The sequence below is a fragment of the Stylophora pistillata genome, chromosome 2 (genome assembly GCF_964205215.1).
Source record: "Stylophora pistillata chromosome 2, jaStyPist1.2, whole genome shotgun sequence".
NCBI classification, from domain to species: domain Eukaryota; kingdom Metazoa; phylum Cnidaria; class Anthozoa; order Scleractinia; family Pocilloporidae; genus Stylophora; species Stylophora pistillata.
Window position 1 is genome coordinate 58,643,204 of NC_142520.1, and position 13,054 is coordinate 58,656,257.

General features: G+C 38.3%; 1 pseudogene across 1 annotated transcript in view; it reads left to right on the plus strand.

Annotated features, from left to right (window-relative positions):
• Positions 1-267: 267 nt before the first annotated feature.
• Positions 268-13,054, plus strand: part of LOC148740658 (uncharacterized) — a 31,435-nt pseudogene continuing 18,648 nt past the window's right edge. Inside the window, exons 1-7 of the transcript XR_015996858.1 lie at positions 268-474; positions 1,018-1,210; positions 2,292-3,489; positions 4,642-4,903; positions 5,910-6,127; positions 6,745-6,849; positions 6,964-7,113. The product of XR_015996858.1 is annotated as an uncharacterized LOC148740658 (transcript). The remainder of the gene's footprint in view (positions 475-1,017; positions 1,211-2,291; positions 3,490-4,641; positions 4,904-5,909; positions 6,128-6,744; positions 6,850-6,963; positions 7,114-13,054) is intronic.

A 13,054-nucleotide genomic window follows, 5' to 3' on the forward strand; every position in this document is an offset into this window, starting at 1 on the left:
TTCTTCTATGCAAGAAAAATTGTCCTATTTGTGAGATTGAAGGCGTCCATTTCAGTAACTGCCATTTTAGTCCTGGGAGCAGTTCACCAGTTAACAGGAATGCTATCCCTCTTGTATTTTTTTTCTTTACTTATATTTTGAATATTCTCTTTGAAGCCTTTCTGGCACTACCCACTGTACATCAATTTACTACTCAAGGTGGACTGGGTTCGATTGAATTCCTCGTATAACGCAAGACAGCCTGGGGACGAGTGCTGCTAGCGGTGAAGAAGAAGGCGCCATTTTTGATTTGATAAGTGGTGTTTCACCAATACTAGCGGGAACTCACGACTAAAGTTTCCGTGAGGACCTTCTTCAAGAGCCATTACGATGAAAAACCTGTGATGGAACGGACCTCTTGGATACATGGAGGGGGAAAGAATTCTGAAGGCGCTTCTGAATGGTGAAACAAACGATTTGTTTGAAGACACCAAGGTCCGTCTTCGCCAGTATAGTTTTGCAATTATGTTTCCTTAAAGCAAGCTTATGATAGCTTTTAAAGTTTTGTGCAGTTTTATGATTATAATCAAGCTACAGGGAAACGATGTTTACTTTCCATCGATTGAATTTTAGTAACTGTGGAATACCATTCTTCTGAAAAATAATTGCGCACGATCGATGAAAAGGGTATTCGTTTGCCTTCATCGACGGGAGAATGTTTTACCCATGTAACACACTTGTTTTGCATACTGAACTTTACACATTTCCAAAGATACTGACAATAAGTAGAATTTATTCAACAATTAAGAGCTTCTTTCCTCGGTCATCATTTCCGTTGGTGATTATTCCCGTTATTCTCATGTTCTCAATGTGTGTTTTGGGGGTGACATTGTAAGGAGAAATGAGATGCTAGTCACCCCCAAGTCAAAGGGTTAAAAAAGGCGAAATCTGTTTAATATTTTTGTGAGTACATGAAACAACATTTTGAAAGATGGCATGATTATGTTTTTGAAGCAATTCTCTAATTTTTTTTTTTAGGACTATCTTTCTCCGCTACGATCACCCTTGAATGCCAAAAATGGCAGCAAGTTGGGTTGCAAAGTTGCAGAAGAATCTGTGTCAAAATACAAACTGTTTTCAACCAAGTTTCTGAGATGTGCTATTGCGACTTTGAAAAAAGTCAAAGCAAAAGGGAAGCACCTTGATGAAATTACAAACTCCTTAAATTTAGGTAAGTGAGAGCATCAAAATAAGTGTACAGAGTTTTCAAAAAGGATTGGCTATTAGCCAGTATATGGTTAGTTGCATGCATTCTGGGATCTTGGGGCATGCTGCCCACAAAGTATTGTTTCTGGGAGAGGGGATGACACGGGGGTGAGAGGACTCACCCCCCCCCATGTTGTGACGCAGGTTCAGTTCCTGGACTTGGCATGAGATGTGGGTTGACTCAGTTTTTGGTTCTTGCCCTCACTCCAAGAGTATTTTCTCCAGGTCTTCCTGTTTTCCTCCCTCTGTAAAAATCTGCAAAAAAATTTTTTTTTCTTTCTTTTCTTCTATTTACCTCCCTGTCATGGGGAGCATCGCGTATGGTCTTAGGCAATAAAGACCCAGTTACCCCCAATTAAGTTGGTTTGTATTTAATCTATTTAAAATGTATGGGCTCTAAAATTCTATCTTATGCATTTGTTTGGAAGTATATGCAAAGTGATATGATAGTTGGTTGGCTAGGTAAACATGAGCTAGGTAGAGATTGGATGGGTGCTCAACCAGCATGAAAATGTAATTTAACCTTAAATATTTTTGTGGATGTTTATGCGAAAATGGCCTTCAAGGAAGTTGTTTGTTCAGGAAATTTGTTTTTTCACAACTCAAAATCAAGGTAGTTTTTTTTATGTTCTAAAATGGTGGCCAGTACTTAAGGAGAACCCTGAATGTTTATGACTTTTTTTGTCCCTTCCTCTCCAAGCATCCGAATATAAAAAAGAGACTTGAAGAAACCTCAGAATTTTTTTTATTCCTTTTCTTTGATAATCAATCTCAAAATGACTTTTGTCTCCTACACGAAATATAGTTTCTAGTTGTGTGATAGTGGGAAACAACACACCTGTATACCTTCTCAGAACACCCCAGATCATTTTGGTGAACCGACAATACTGACTTTAGTAGTAGTAAAATACCAATGAACAACTTCTTTAAAATGGTTGAAAAATATTAATTTTGTTTGTAAGAGTTCATACTTATTCTTCATTAGAAGTAATGTGAAAATTAAAATGATTACTGACTAATATACAATTGTATGGATTTTTGTTTAGTGAGTACGTTGTTCAGCGACACATTATCTATTCAGAATGGTAAATATCTCAAGTTTATTCCTTCACTGGACCAACTTGGCAAGACAATTTATTTGATTATTGTTCAGCTCATATCTAAGGGTCGGTTTGACCAGGCTTTTTGTCATGCTAATGACTTGCTCAAGTTCATTCAAGTGGTCAAGTCCTGGAAAAACTATGATGGTGGAAAAATGGAGAAGGGGCTCTCTTCACTCTCTCTTCAAACATCTGATGCTTTGCTTCAAGGAGCAGGAAAATTAGAAGAAGTGAAAGTAACTTTGACAGAAAGAGCATCTCATTTGTGTGTTGTTTTAGACTGGAGAAAGTTGTCCTTACTTTTCCAAGTGGAAGCTGTCACATATTCTTCATTGAAATCACTTGTGGATAAAACTCTTAAATGTGGAACAAAATATCAGCTTGACTGTGAACAAAAGAATGTTGATTTTAAGCATCTGGCAAATTTCTCTGAATCTGTTTTTAACAAGCTCATGGTGAAGTTTGAACAATTGATAACTGGTGGTATAGTCTCAATCTTGTTTGTTGCTGAACTGGGATTTCACTTTGGCAGGAGTTGCAACAAAGCTGAAATGTCAATGCAAGGCTTGGATGTTTTTGACAAACTTTTGAAAATTTCAAGAAATGTCAACCATACCAAGAATGGACACTCAAAGCTTCCAACACCACTTCAAGTTTGTTGTTGCATTTGTTTCGTCAGCAAGGCTACAATTTTATTGAACTGCTCCTCAAATCCAATATTAGAAACACTTGATTCTCTTCAAGAAATGATATTGGAAGGAAGCAGACTACTTTAACAACTATTGCAATCCAAGGGTTTGTCGTGAACAATGTTGAAAATTGTTTCTGATTCCTTAGAGTATTTCAGAGTTACAGTACAAAATTTTTCTACCAAGGAACCAAAAAGAACTACATGCCTCTCATGGAGAATTTGTCAAGATGCGGTGCAGCTGCTCAAGTTGTATGAGAGAATTCTGTCTCTCCAGTGTGAACACATCAAGCATGCTCTGCACAAAGCTAATGGTGACAATTTGATTGCACAGTGTACCCAACAGTTGCAAAAGACCACAGCAAGACAACTGACTGTCTTGAACTTTGTGGTTTCTTCTTATCAAGATCAGGTGAAAAGTGACAAGAATGCAAAAGAATGTGACAGGAATTCAAGGTTGGGTCCAAATATTTATTTTAAAAGCACTATACTTGTGGTGTATTATGTGGTTCAGTTTTATCCTACAATCAGCATCAAAATTAGTTGACACATCATGTTTAAGGAGTTCTATTTATTTTTAGAATAACATGACAGTTTGTACCACACTCTAAATCACTGACAAGACCCTCCTCCCCCCCCCCCACCTATTCAATGTTGCCTGTGTGTACAGGGATGTAGATAATAGCTGGAAGCCAGGAAAATTACCTGGCTGTGAATGTGATTTTTCTGGCTGTAAAGCACTACTTTCTCCAAAATGTTTTTAAATGTTGTCAGAGGGTTGTTATTTATTTATTTATTTATTTTGTTTGTCTACACCTTCATTGCTGTCTTACCTGAACTGAAAGGATTGTAAACACTCCATTTAGTGCAACGATTGCATCATTCATACCATTTCGTCCATTTTTCAGGCTCAATGGCCAGCGGTATTTGTAATTGATGTATGTGAAATAATAAATGCCCTTGATTTTGCCCCCAAAATCAAGAAAAATGCATCTCCGAGAGTACGCATTTTCAAAATTTCCCAGGGGAGCATGCCCCTGGAACCCCCTTGGTATAGTGTGCCAAAGGCATGGTAGAGTGGGCCTTCAGCCCAAATACCCACCTATCATTGCTAGATTCCCGCCTGTTAAAAACTTAAGCTAGTCATCCCTGGTGTAGCTAAAAGTTCATAGAATCACAATACAACATTGTCTTGAGGGGAAGGAGGGGAACAGGTTAACTTAACAGGGGCAAAAGAGATGAAATTTAAGTAGTAGGGTGTTGAAAAGGTCAATTTGTGGACAGTTTTTTCGCTGATTGTAGGTTCAAACTATCCCATGTTTTACAAGTGTATTAGCATACATGTACGTTGACATGCCCAAAGCAAAAGGAAATTAAATTTGAAACAATGATGAAACTGAATTACAACAAATGAGCAATCATTTTGGTAATAAATTTGAGTGGAGATAAATGGATGGTCTCCATTGTCAAATAAAACTCCTTATCTTTTGGAAGGAAAGTATTCTACTGTTTGTTACTAGTCAGTTTGTGAGAGGTGATGGGTGAAGTACTACTGTATGTTGTCATTCAAAGTGCAATTTTTGATTCACAGTTTTGTTTTCTTCACAGAATTTGCATTCTGAGAGAATGTGTTACAGTTGCACAGCAAGCAAGCAAGGTTATTCACGATGCTCTTGAAGACCCTGATATTCCTTTATCTCTTGATGAGCTGCGATGGGTGGGTAGTACTGTTTACAATGTAGGCTGTGTGTCCTATCAAAGCAACTGTTTTGCTGACGGAGTGCCATTGCTGGCTCTTGCCTGTGATGAGTTAAAAATCTGGAGCTTTGGAGCTGAAACAGAAGAGAAAATCATTGTCCAAGCTGAAGAGGTAAAGTCTGTTCAATTGATGAATGTACTATAATTTAAAGTTTATTGAAATAATTAATAGTTCAGTTGAACTATGGTTTGACCCTCTACATGAGAGTTTTCCTCGCTGAAAATGTTACATTCAAGTATTGTTTCAAGACTGTCTTATGGGTATCAGGTGTTCTAAGCTAGAACAGGGTCCTTTCACTCAGTCAACAACTGCCAGAATTCGACAAATTTCTTAATTACTGGTAGCTAAACACATGTAGAAGTAAAGAACAACCCAGCACAGGAGTATAAAGGGGTTTTGGAAAAATTTAAGGGAAACTTTGACAAAAAGTTTTGTGCTGAACTTTTCAACTTACTAACCAAGTGGCCAGTGACATCTTAGATGTTACAACAATTTTAGATTGTTTACTAGCCAAACTGGCTGTTGGAAATCAGAAACCACTTGGCAAAACTGAATTTCGACTAGTCTGTGGCTAGTTGGCTACCATTAGTGTGGAGCCCTAGAGGGGAGTAACCTTTTCATGAACTGGTATTCTTTCTAGGGGGAATCACCAACACTCCTAATCAGTTCATGATTCTGAAACTGAAATAAGCTGTGACAAGATAGGCCTTCTAGCTCATAAGATCAATTTGCTATGGGTACAAAAATGAAACAGGTTTGTGATGAGCCGAATAGGAACAAGAGTGGGTAAGAGGGGAAAACTTATTACTCTTTCACTCCCAAGATTTCATTCATAATTCTCCTTACTGTCTGCTTCACAATTTCTATGATCCAAGTTTGGAGAATTTGGTATTAGCTTAACTAATAATCCCTTTATCAATTGGTATTTGTCTTTATTCTCATTACTTGTCTGTTTGATATAGTGTTGATACAGTAAGGAGAAATTCTGTCTTGGTCACTCATGGGAGTTAAAGGGTGAATGTAGAATAAGTTGCTGATGACAAATCTAATTTTGGCTAACAATGACATGGTGAGTTTTGAAAATGTTTATTTGGCAATGTTTGAAAAATACTTTCAGGTGAAGCTACTCACAAAGTATGCCTTGCTAGTTGACTGTCAAAGAAGAGCCGGAAGAATCAGGGATGCACTAAAGACTGCTTCAACTGTGGTCCTGGTAGCACTGAAAACAGCCTCTGATGCCCACACCCTAAAACAGCAAGTCAGACAATGGGTCTCAGTGAAACATGAGCTGGTGAAGGATCTACAGGAGGGAGAAAAACAGTCTGAGAGATGCAGGTTTGTAATAGAGTTCAAAATAAATATTAGTATTTTGATGTTGATTAACTTAAAGCTTATGAGTTTTAAGCAGATGTCAGATCATACTGTGTAAAAAACAGGTTACAAGAACTCCAGAAAATTGGTTTTAATTTGTTTAAACTTGATCAAATGCGTGCATGTTGTTTTCATAATCAAACAGAACATACATACATGCAGCAAATATAAGGATTATTCCATGGGAAGTGCCCTCAAACGATTTCTATTCACAAGTTGCGATGCATCAGAAAAGGAAGGAGTGAGTTTTTTATGCATTGCAGCAAGTGAATAAAAAATAATCAAGCACTATCATAACATAACCGTTGAAATGTGGCAGATTCCTCACCTCAATACACCAAATTCCTAGTTTTTGGCTCGTTCAAGGCTTCAAAAGGATCAGATAAAATTAATTTAAAGAGGGAAGAAAAAAATGGGGGGAATTCTAATATTTTAAGGTTGACTCTGGAGAGATAAGGCATAGTGATAAAAAAAGACAAAATGATATAATCATTATGGTGTTGAAGAATTACATAATTAAAGTGAGATTGAGTAAATTGGAAACTGTCTGAAGAAATTTCTTGGTTCTTTTTTCTTCTCAGAACCCTATGCAGTTCATTTGCTGAGCAAGAAGATGCAAAAGATGTAGAAGGAAGCCAGCTCTGTTTTGTTTTGCAGGAAGAGCTTGCTTGTTACAAGACCAAAAGGTGACAAAATACCTTCTTTTACATTCTGAGTTCTTCTTATGGTTTCCTCTTTCATAAGTGAAGTACAACTGTACCTGCCAAAATGTTTGATTGAATTGTTCCAAACTTTTTCAGCTATGACACAGCAGTAGAGCAAATTGCTGTCATCAAACAGTTGAGAGAGCGGTACGTTGTTCACAAAGATGAGTTTCACTATGCATCAGCTGCATTAGAACTTGCTATAGCCCTGCATAGCTTAGGAGAGGTAGACCTTGAAGAAGAGAGGTAAGTGTCTTATCCTGTATAGGTTTAATGGTTACCAGCTGACATATAGGCCAGGGCTGTTGCTAACTGTCAGCTGCTGGTGAAATTTGCCAGAAGAAAAGTGGAAGTCGGCAGCTGGATTTTTGGCCAGCAATCACCTGGTAAAGCACAACCGGCCATTCCAAGGTTACACACTTACAATTACGTATGATGCGCGATCCTTGCAGTAGATAGTGCTATTTAAGCAATAGTGAAAATCAGACCTGAAAAAAAAATCAGGCCTGTATGGGATTGGAACCACTGACCTCTGCGATACTAGTGCAGCGCTCTACCAATTGAGGTAACAAGCCAACTGGGAGCAGGCCGTTAAGTTGATTCGTGATAAACCCGTGAAAGTGATAAATTAGATACAATGAAATATATGAAGTTCATGTATTTTGAACTGCGGTATTAGATACGTATGATGCACGATCCTCGCAGTAGATAGCGCTATTTAAGCAATAGCACTACAGTGTATTTAAGCAATAGCGCTATCTACTGCGAGGATTGTGCATCATACGTATCTAATACCGCAGTTCAAAATATATGAACTTCATATATTTCATTGTACACTTACAATTGTTCACCGCCTTTGAGCCACCTCACTTGAAATTTCAGCCAGTAGCCTAACTTCTTAACTACCGGCCTGAAAGGCCTAGTGCTGTTGGACAGGATGTTAGTCCATGGCAGGCAGGGCTCCAATTTAATTTTTGGATCACTAACCCTTCGGGTTAGTAGACATCTTTTTTACTAACCAAATAATAAAGTTTGGTATCCAAGCTCACAAGTCACGATATCTCAAATATTGAACATTTTGATAATAACAACTAGGACAAATTAAAGAGTAGCTGAAATTGCATGGTGACCTCAAAAACGTAGACAATTATCCACCTATTTTATTTCCCTCTCTTTTACCATGATTAGTCAAGAACAGTACACCTACAGCACACTCTGAGGGTCTACTGATGTTTAAATATGTTAGAAAATTTTGCTCAGCATGTCGGGTTAGTTGGACAAATTTTTAGTAACCAAACGTTGAAAATTACTAACCATTGGTTAATGGGTTACCATTAATTTCGAGCCCTTGCTTGTAAATCCACAGCATTTTAAGTTGCTATTACCAATCCATACTCATGGTTGGAAAGGGCCAGTATGAAACTAGAGTGGGTTGCCTGAGAGCAAAACACAGTGGCCTTGGTTAGGACTCCAAAATAGTCCTCTTAAACTGGAGTTCAGCATGGTAACCATGGATTGACCAAGTCTCCTATTAATTGTGAAGAATTTTTATCATCTTCTTATTGAAAGGACAAAGTTGGTCATTCAAACTGTCAGTTACTTTTATTAAAAACACATCCCCATTTAAAACTGTACTTCACCATTTAAAAGTGTACTTGACATTTGAGGTATCTTAGTTCCAGAATGAGCCAATCAGATCTCAAATGCATTTTTAATGAGTTCTCTGGGAACTAAGTTCCTGTGTCAACCAATCAGATTTGGTTTGCAAAATGGACTTTGCTCTTTAGGAACTAAGTTCCTCAATAAACCAATGACATGGAAGAATACATGACATGACATTTCTAAATTAACGTTTGCCTGTTTTATTTATGTCAACACTAGATAGAGCAGACAACAATGTTACACTTTGGTAGGAGTCGAATACACGATAGTCTACACGGCAACGAAAAGGCATCTGATACTATACAATTCTGTAAAAAATGCCACAAGGGTTTTGCCGCGCTTTTTACCAGCGCTAATACATAATCTTATTAGAAGTTTTCTTATGTAGTATCACTAAGTATTTTTACAAGTTGTACCGTAATTTGACGAGCCTGCAGGGCGTGTGAAAATACAATAAAGGAGTAAAAATACTCAGCGACACTATGCAAAAAAACGGCTAATAAGTTATTTATTATCCAACACGCCAAACTGTTATCTATGTTGTTCAGTGCGGGTGAATTTCGCGGATATTTATTTACGGGGAATGCGTGACAGAAGTATGCGAAGCGGTACCAAACTGGCGCGTTGTTTTGTTGCTGTTTCTATTTTCTTCAATGAATTAAAGGAAGAAATTTCCTGGACGTCGAGCTGTTCTTCTTCGTTTGATTCATCCAGTAAACTTGGATCTATATTTGCCAGCCATTCTGACTCTTCGTCGTCGGATATTTGATTCAAATTGTCTCCCGTTTTGGTTTTTGTTTTTGTTTAACTACAAATTCACCATTCTTCGCTTGCGCGATGCGAGAAAATCTGTTTAACCGATACTGTAGATTACAAATACCGGGTGACATTTGTACTCAACCAATCGTTTTCTAACATTTTCAACGCTGTAGTGTATGTATAAAGGGCAGAAATTTCCTCTCCTACGATTCAAATGCGTTGTTTATTTTGTTTCGGAAAAGTATTTTGCTACGCTTCTCGTCTCGGATTGGTCAAAAACTGACAGGTGTATTCATGCGTGGAAATGAACTTACAGTTGCGAAATGAGATGAAATCGCCGTTGAGTTTTTTGTTTTCCTCTTCTCTCTCGGGAGTTAAAAAAATCCATTCCCAAAGGAAAATTAGGCAGATCTTCATCGGCTTATTCGCTTGTTGCCATGTCTAGTCTAACTTTTTTACGGAAGTTTTTGCCGGTTTTTAATGAAAAATACTGAAGTCACTCGCGCGAAAAACAAACTGTCGCGAGGCATTTGACATCACCAGCGTGAATCAGTAGGAAGCACCCTCGCGCAATGATCGAGTTTGATTACACGACTCTTACAAGCTATGTTATGATAAGCAACATAAACCGGTCCAAAAACTTATCGCAAGAGCAACATTACCGGGGGAGACTGTTTTGACTTGTGTACAACACCATTTCAAAATGTACTTGACATTAAAGGTAACTTAGTTCCTGAATGAGCCAAGCAGATCTCAAATACAATTTTCATGAGGTCTTTGCGAACAAAGTTCCTGTGTCAACCAATCATATTTGGTTTGTAATATCAACTATGTTCTTTAGGAACTAAGTTCCTCAACAAACCACTAAGATGGAAGAATATATGACATGTCATTTCTAAACTTTAAGGTTTGCCAGTTTTATTGATGTGAATACTAAATAGAACAAACAACAATTGACGATTGGTTCATACGTCAGCGTGCGTTCATCGAGATATGAAGCACGAGGGAACTTTGGAGAGCACGAAAGGTGCTACGCCTCGAGCAACTCTAGCTTCTTGAGTGCTCTCCAAACTTCCCAAGTGCTTCATATCTCGATGAAGGCACAGCTGACGTATGAATCAACGCTGTAGTTTTTGTATAATGGGCAGAAATTCCCTCTCCCACGCTTCAATGTGTTGTTTATTTTGTTTCGGAAAAGTATCTCGCTATGCTTCAATGATCTTTTCTCAGATTGGTCAAAAAGTGACAGGTGAATTCATGTGTGGAAATGAAGTTGGAGTTGGGAAACAAGATTAAACCGTTGATTGTTTTGTTTTCCCCTTCTCTGGGTTCTTTCTCGAAAGTTAAATCCATTCCCTATGAAAAAGTAGGCAGATCTTTACCGGCTTGTTCGCTTTTTGCCATGTCTAGTTTAACTTTTTTACGGAAGTTTTCCCCGTTTTTTAATGAAAAAGTCTGATCAAAAGTCACTCGCGCGAAAAACTTTTTTTTCTCGAGGGACTTGTTTGCTGAGGTCATGAGAGTGCACCATAGGAATATGAAGCACGCTCGCGCTTTTGATTAGACAAATCTACAAGCTATGTTATAAATTGAATTTCTAACATATAGCAGAGCTGAGCAATCAAGCTCAGTATCTGTAAGCGTGCTCCAGATCTCGATAGCGCACGCTGTTGCCGCGCGCAAATGGCTTCGCCAGAAATTTTTTTTTGCGCGAGCGGCGAATTTGTGAACACAGAGAAAAATATTTTATTTCGCGACAATAAAGGTTAAAAATAGAGCCTCGGCCCACCAATCCCAAAACGAAGACAATTTTGCGACCTTTCCCTTTGACTTGAGTTCTTAACTGAGGTAGAAAAAGAGAAAAACAACGGGAAACGGGACTCGGCATCAGCGCCGTCACGATTCGCTTCACTGAACAGACACCTCTAAGATAGTGTTGACCGTTCTTCGCGTCGGAATTCGGATGCAAAATTACCCCGGCTATGTTATAAACTGTGTAAGTCGATTGTTTGTTCTTTATCATTGCCGGTACAAAGTTTTGTACAACGAAAGAAGAGAATTGGCAAGTTAGTTTTGACATGAAAACCGCCGGATAGACATTACTCATATGATCGCTCTTTAACTATATCGGCGCTGATAAAAAGCGCGGCAAAACCACTCACGGCAATACGCCTCGAGCAACTCTTCGGCATCTTTCGTGCTCTCCAAACTTCCCGCGTGCTTCATATCTCGATGAACGCACGCTGTCGTATGAACCAATCGTTAATTGTTGTTTGTTCTATTTAGTATTCACATGAATAAAACAGGCAAACCTTAAAGTTTAGAAATGACATGTCAAATATTCTTCCATGTTATTGGTTTGTTGAGGAACTTAGTTCCTAAAGAACGAAGTTGATATTACAAACCAAATATGATTTGTTGACACAGGAACTTAGTTCGCAAAGACTTCATGAAAAATGTATTTGAGATCTGCTTGGCTCATTCATGAACTAAGTTACCTTTAAACAACAACAAACATATGAAACATATGTATGAACTGCGGTTATGAGACGTATATGTGAACGATCCTTCGCAGTAAAGCACTATTTGAGCAATAGTGAAAATCAGACCTGAAAAAAATTTCAGGCCTGTACGGGATTCGAACCACTGACCTCTGCGATACTAGTGCAGCGCTCTACCAATTGAGCTAACAAGCCAACTGGGAGCAGGCCATCAAATTAATTCGACATAAACCCGTAGATGATAAATCAAACAACAACAAACATATGAAACATATGTATGAACTGCGGTTATGAGACGTATATGTGAACGATCCTTCGCAGTAAAGCACTATTTGAGCAATAGTGAAAATCAGACCTGAAAAAAATTTCAGGCCTGTACGGGATTCGAACCACTGACCTCTGCGATACTAGTGCAGCGCTCTACCAATTGAGCTAACAAGCCAACTGGGAGCAGGCCATCAAATTAATTCGACATAAACCCGTAGATGATAAATCAAACAACAACAAACATATGTATGAACTGCGGCTTGTTAGCTCAATTGGTAGAGCGCTGCACTAGTATCGCAGAGGTCAGTGGTTCGAATCCCGTACAGGCCTGAAATTTTTTTTTTTTTCAGGTCTGATTTTCACTATTGCTCAAATAGTGCTTTACTGCGAAGGATCGTTCACTTATAAGTTACCTTTAATGTCAAGTACAATTTGAAATGGTGATGTACACAAGTCAAAACAGTCTTCCCCGGTAATGTTGCTCTTGCGATAAGTTTTTAGAACGGTTTATGTTGCTTATCATAACATAGCTTGTAAGAGTCGTGCAGTCAAACTCGATCATTGCGCGAGCGTGCTTCCCACTGATTCACGCTAGTGATGTCAAATGCCTCGCGACACTTTGTTTTTCGCGTGAGTGACTTCAGCATTTTTCATTAAAAACCGGCAAAAACTTCCGTAAAAAAGTTAGACTAGACATGGCAATAAGCGAATAAGCCGATGAAGATCTGCCTAATTTTCCTTAGGAAATGGATTTTTTTAACTCCCGAGAGAGAGGAGGAAAAGCAAAATACTCAACGCCGATTACATCTCATTTCGCAACTGTAAGTTCATTTCCACGCTTGAATACACCTGTCAGGTTTTGACCAATCCGAGACGAGATCATTGAAGCGTAGCAAAATATTTTTCCGAAACAAAATAATCAACGCATTTGAATCGTAGGAGAGGAAATTTCTGCCCTTTATACATACACTACAGCGTTGAAAATGTTAGAAAACGAT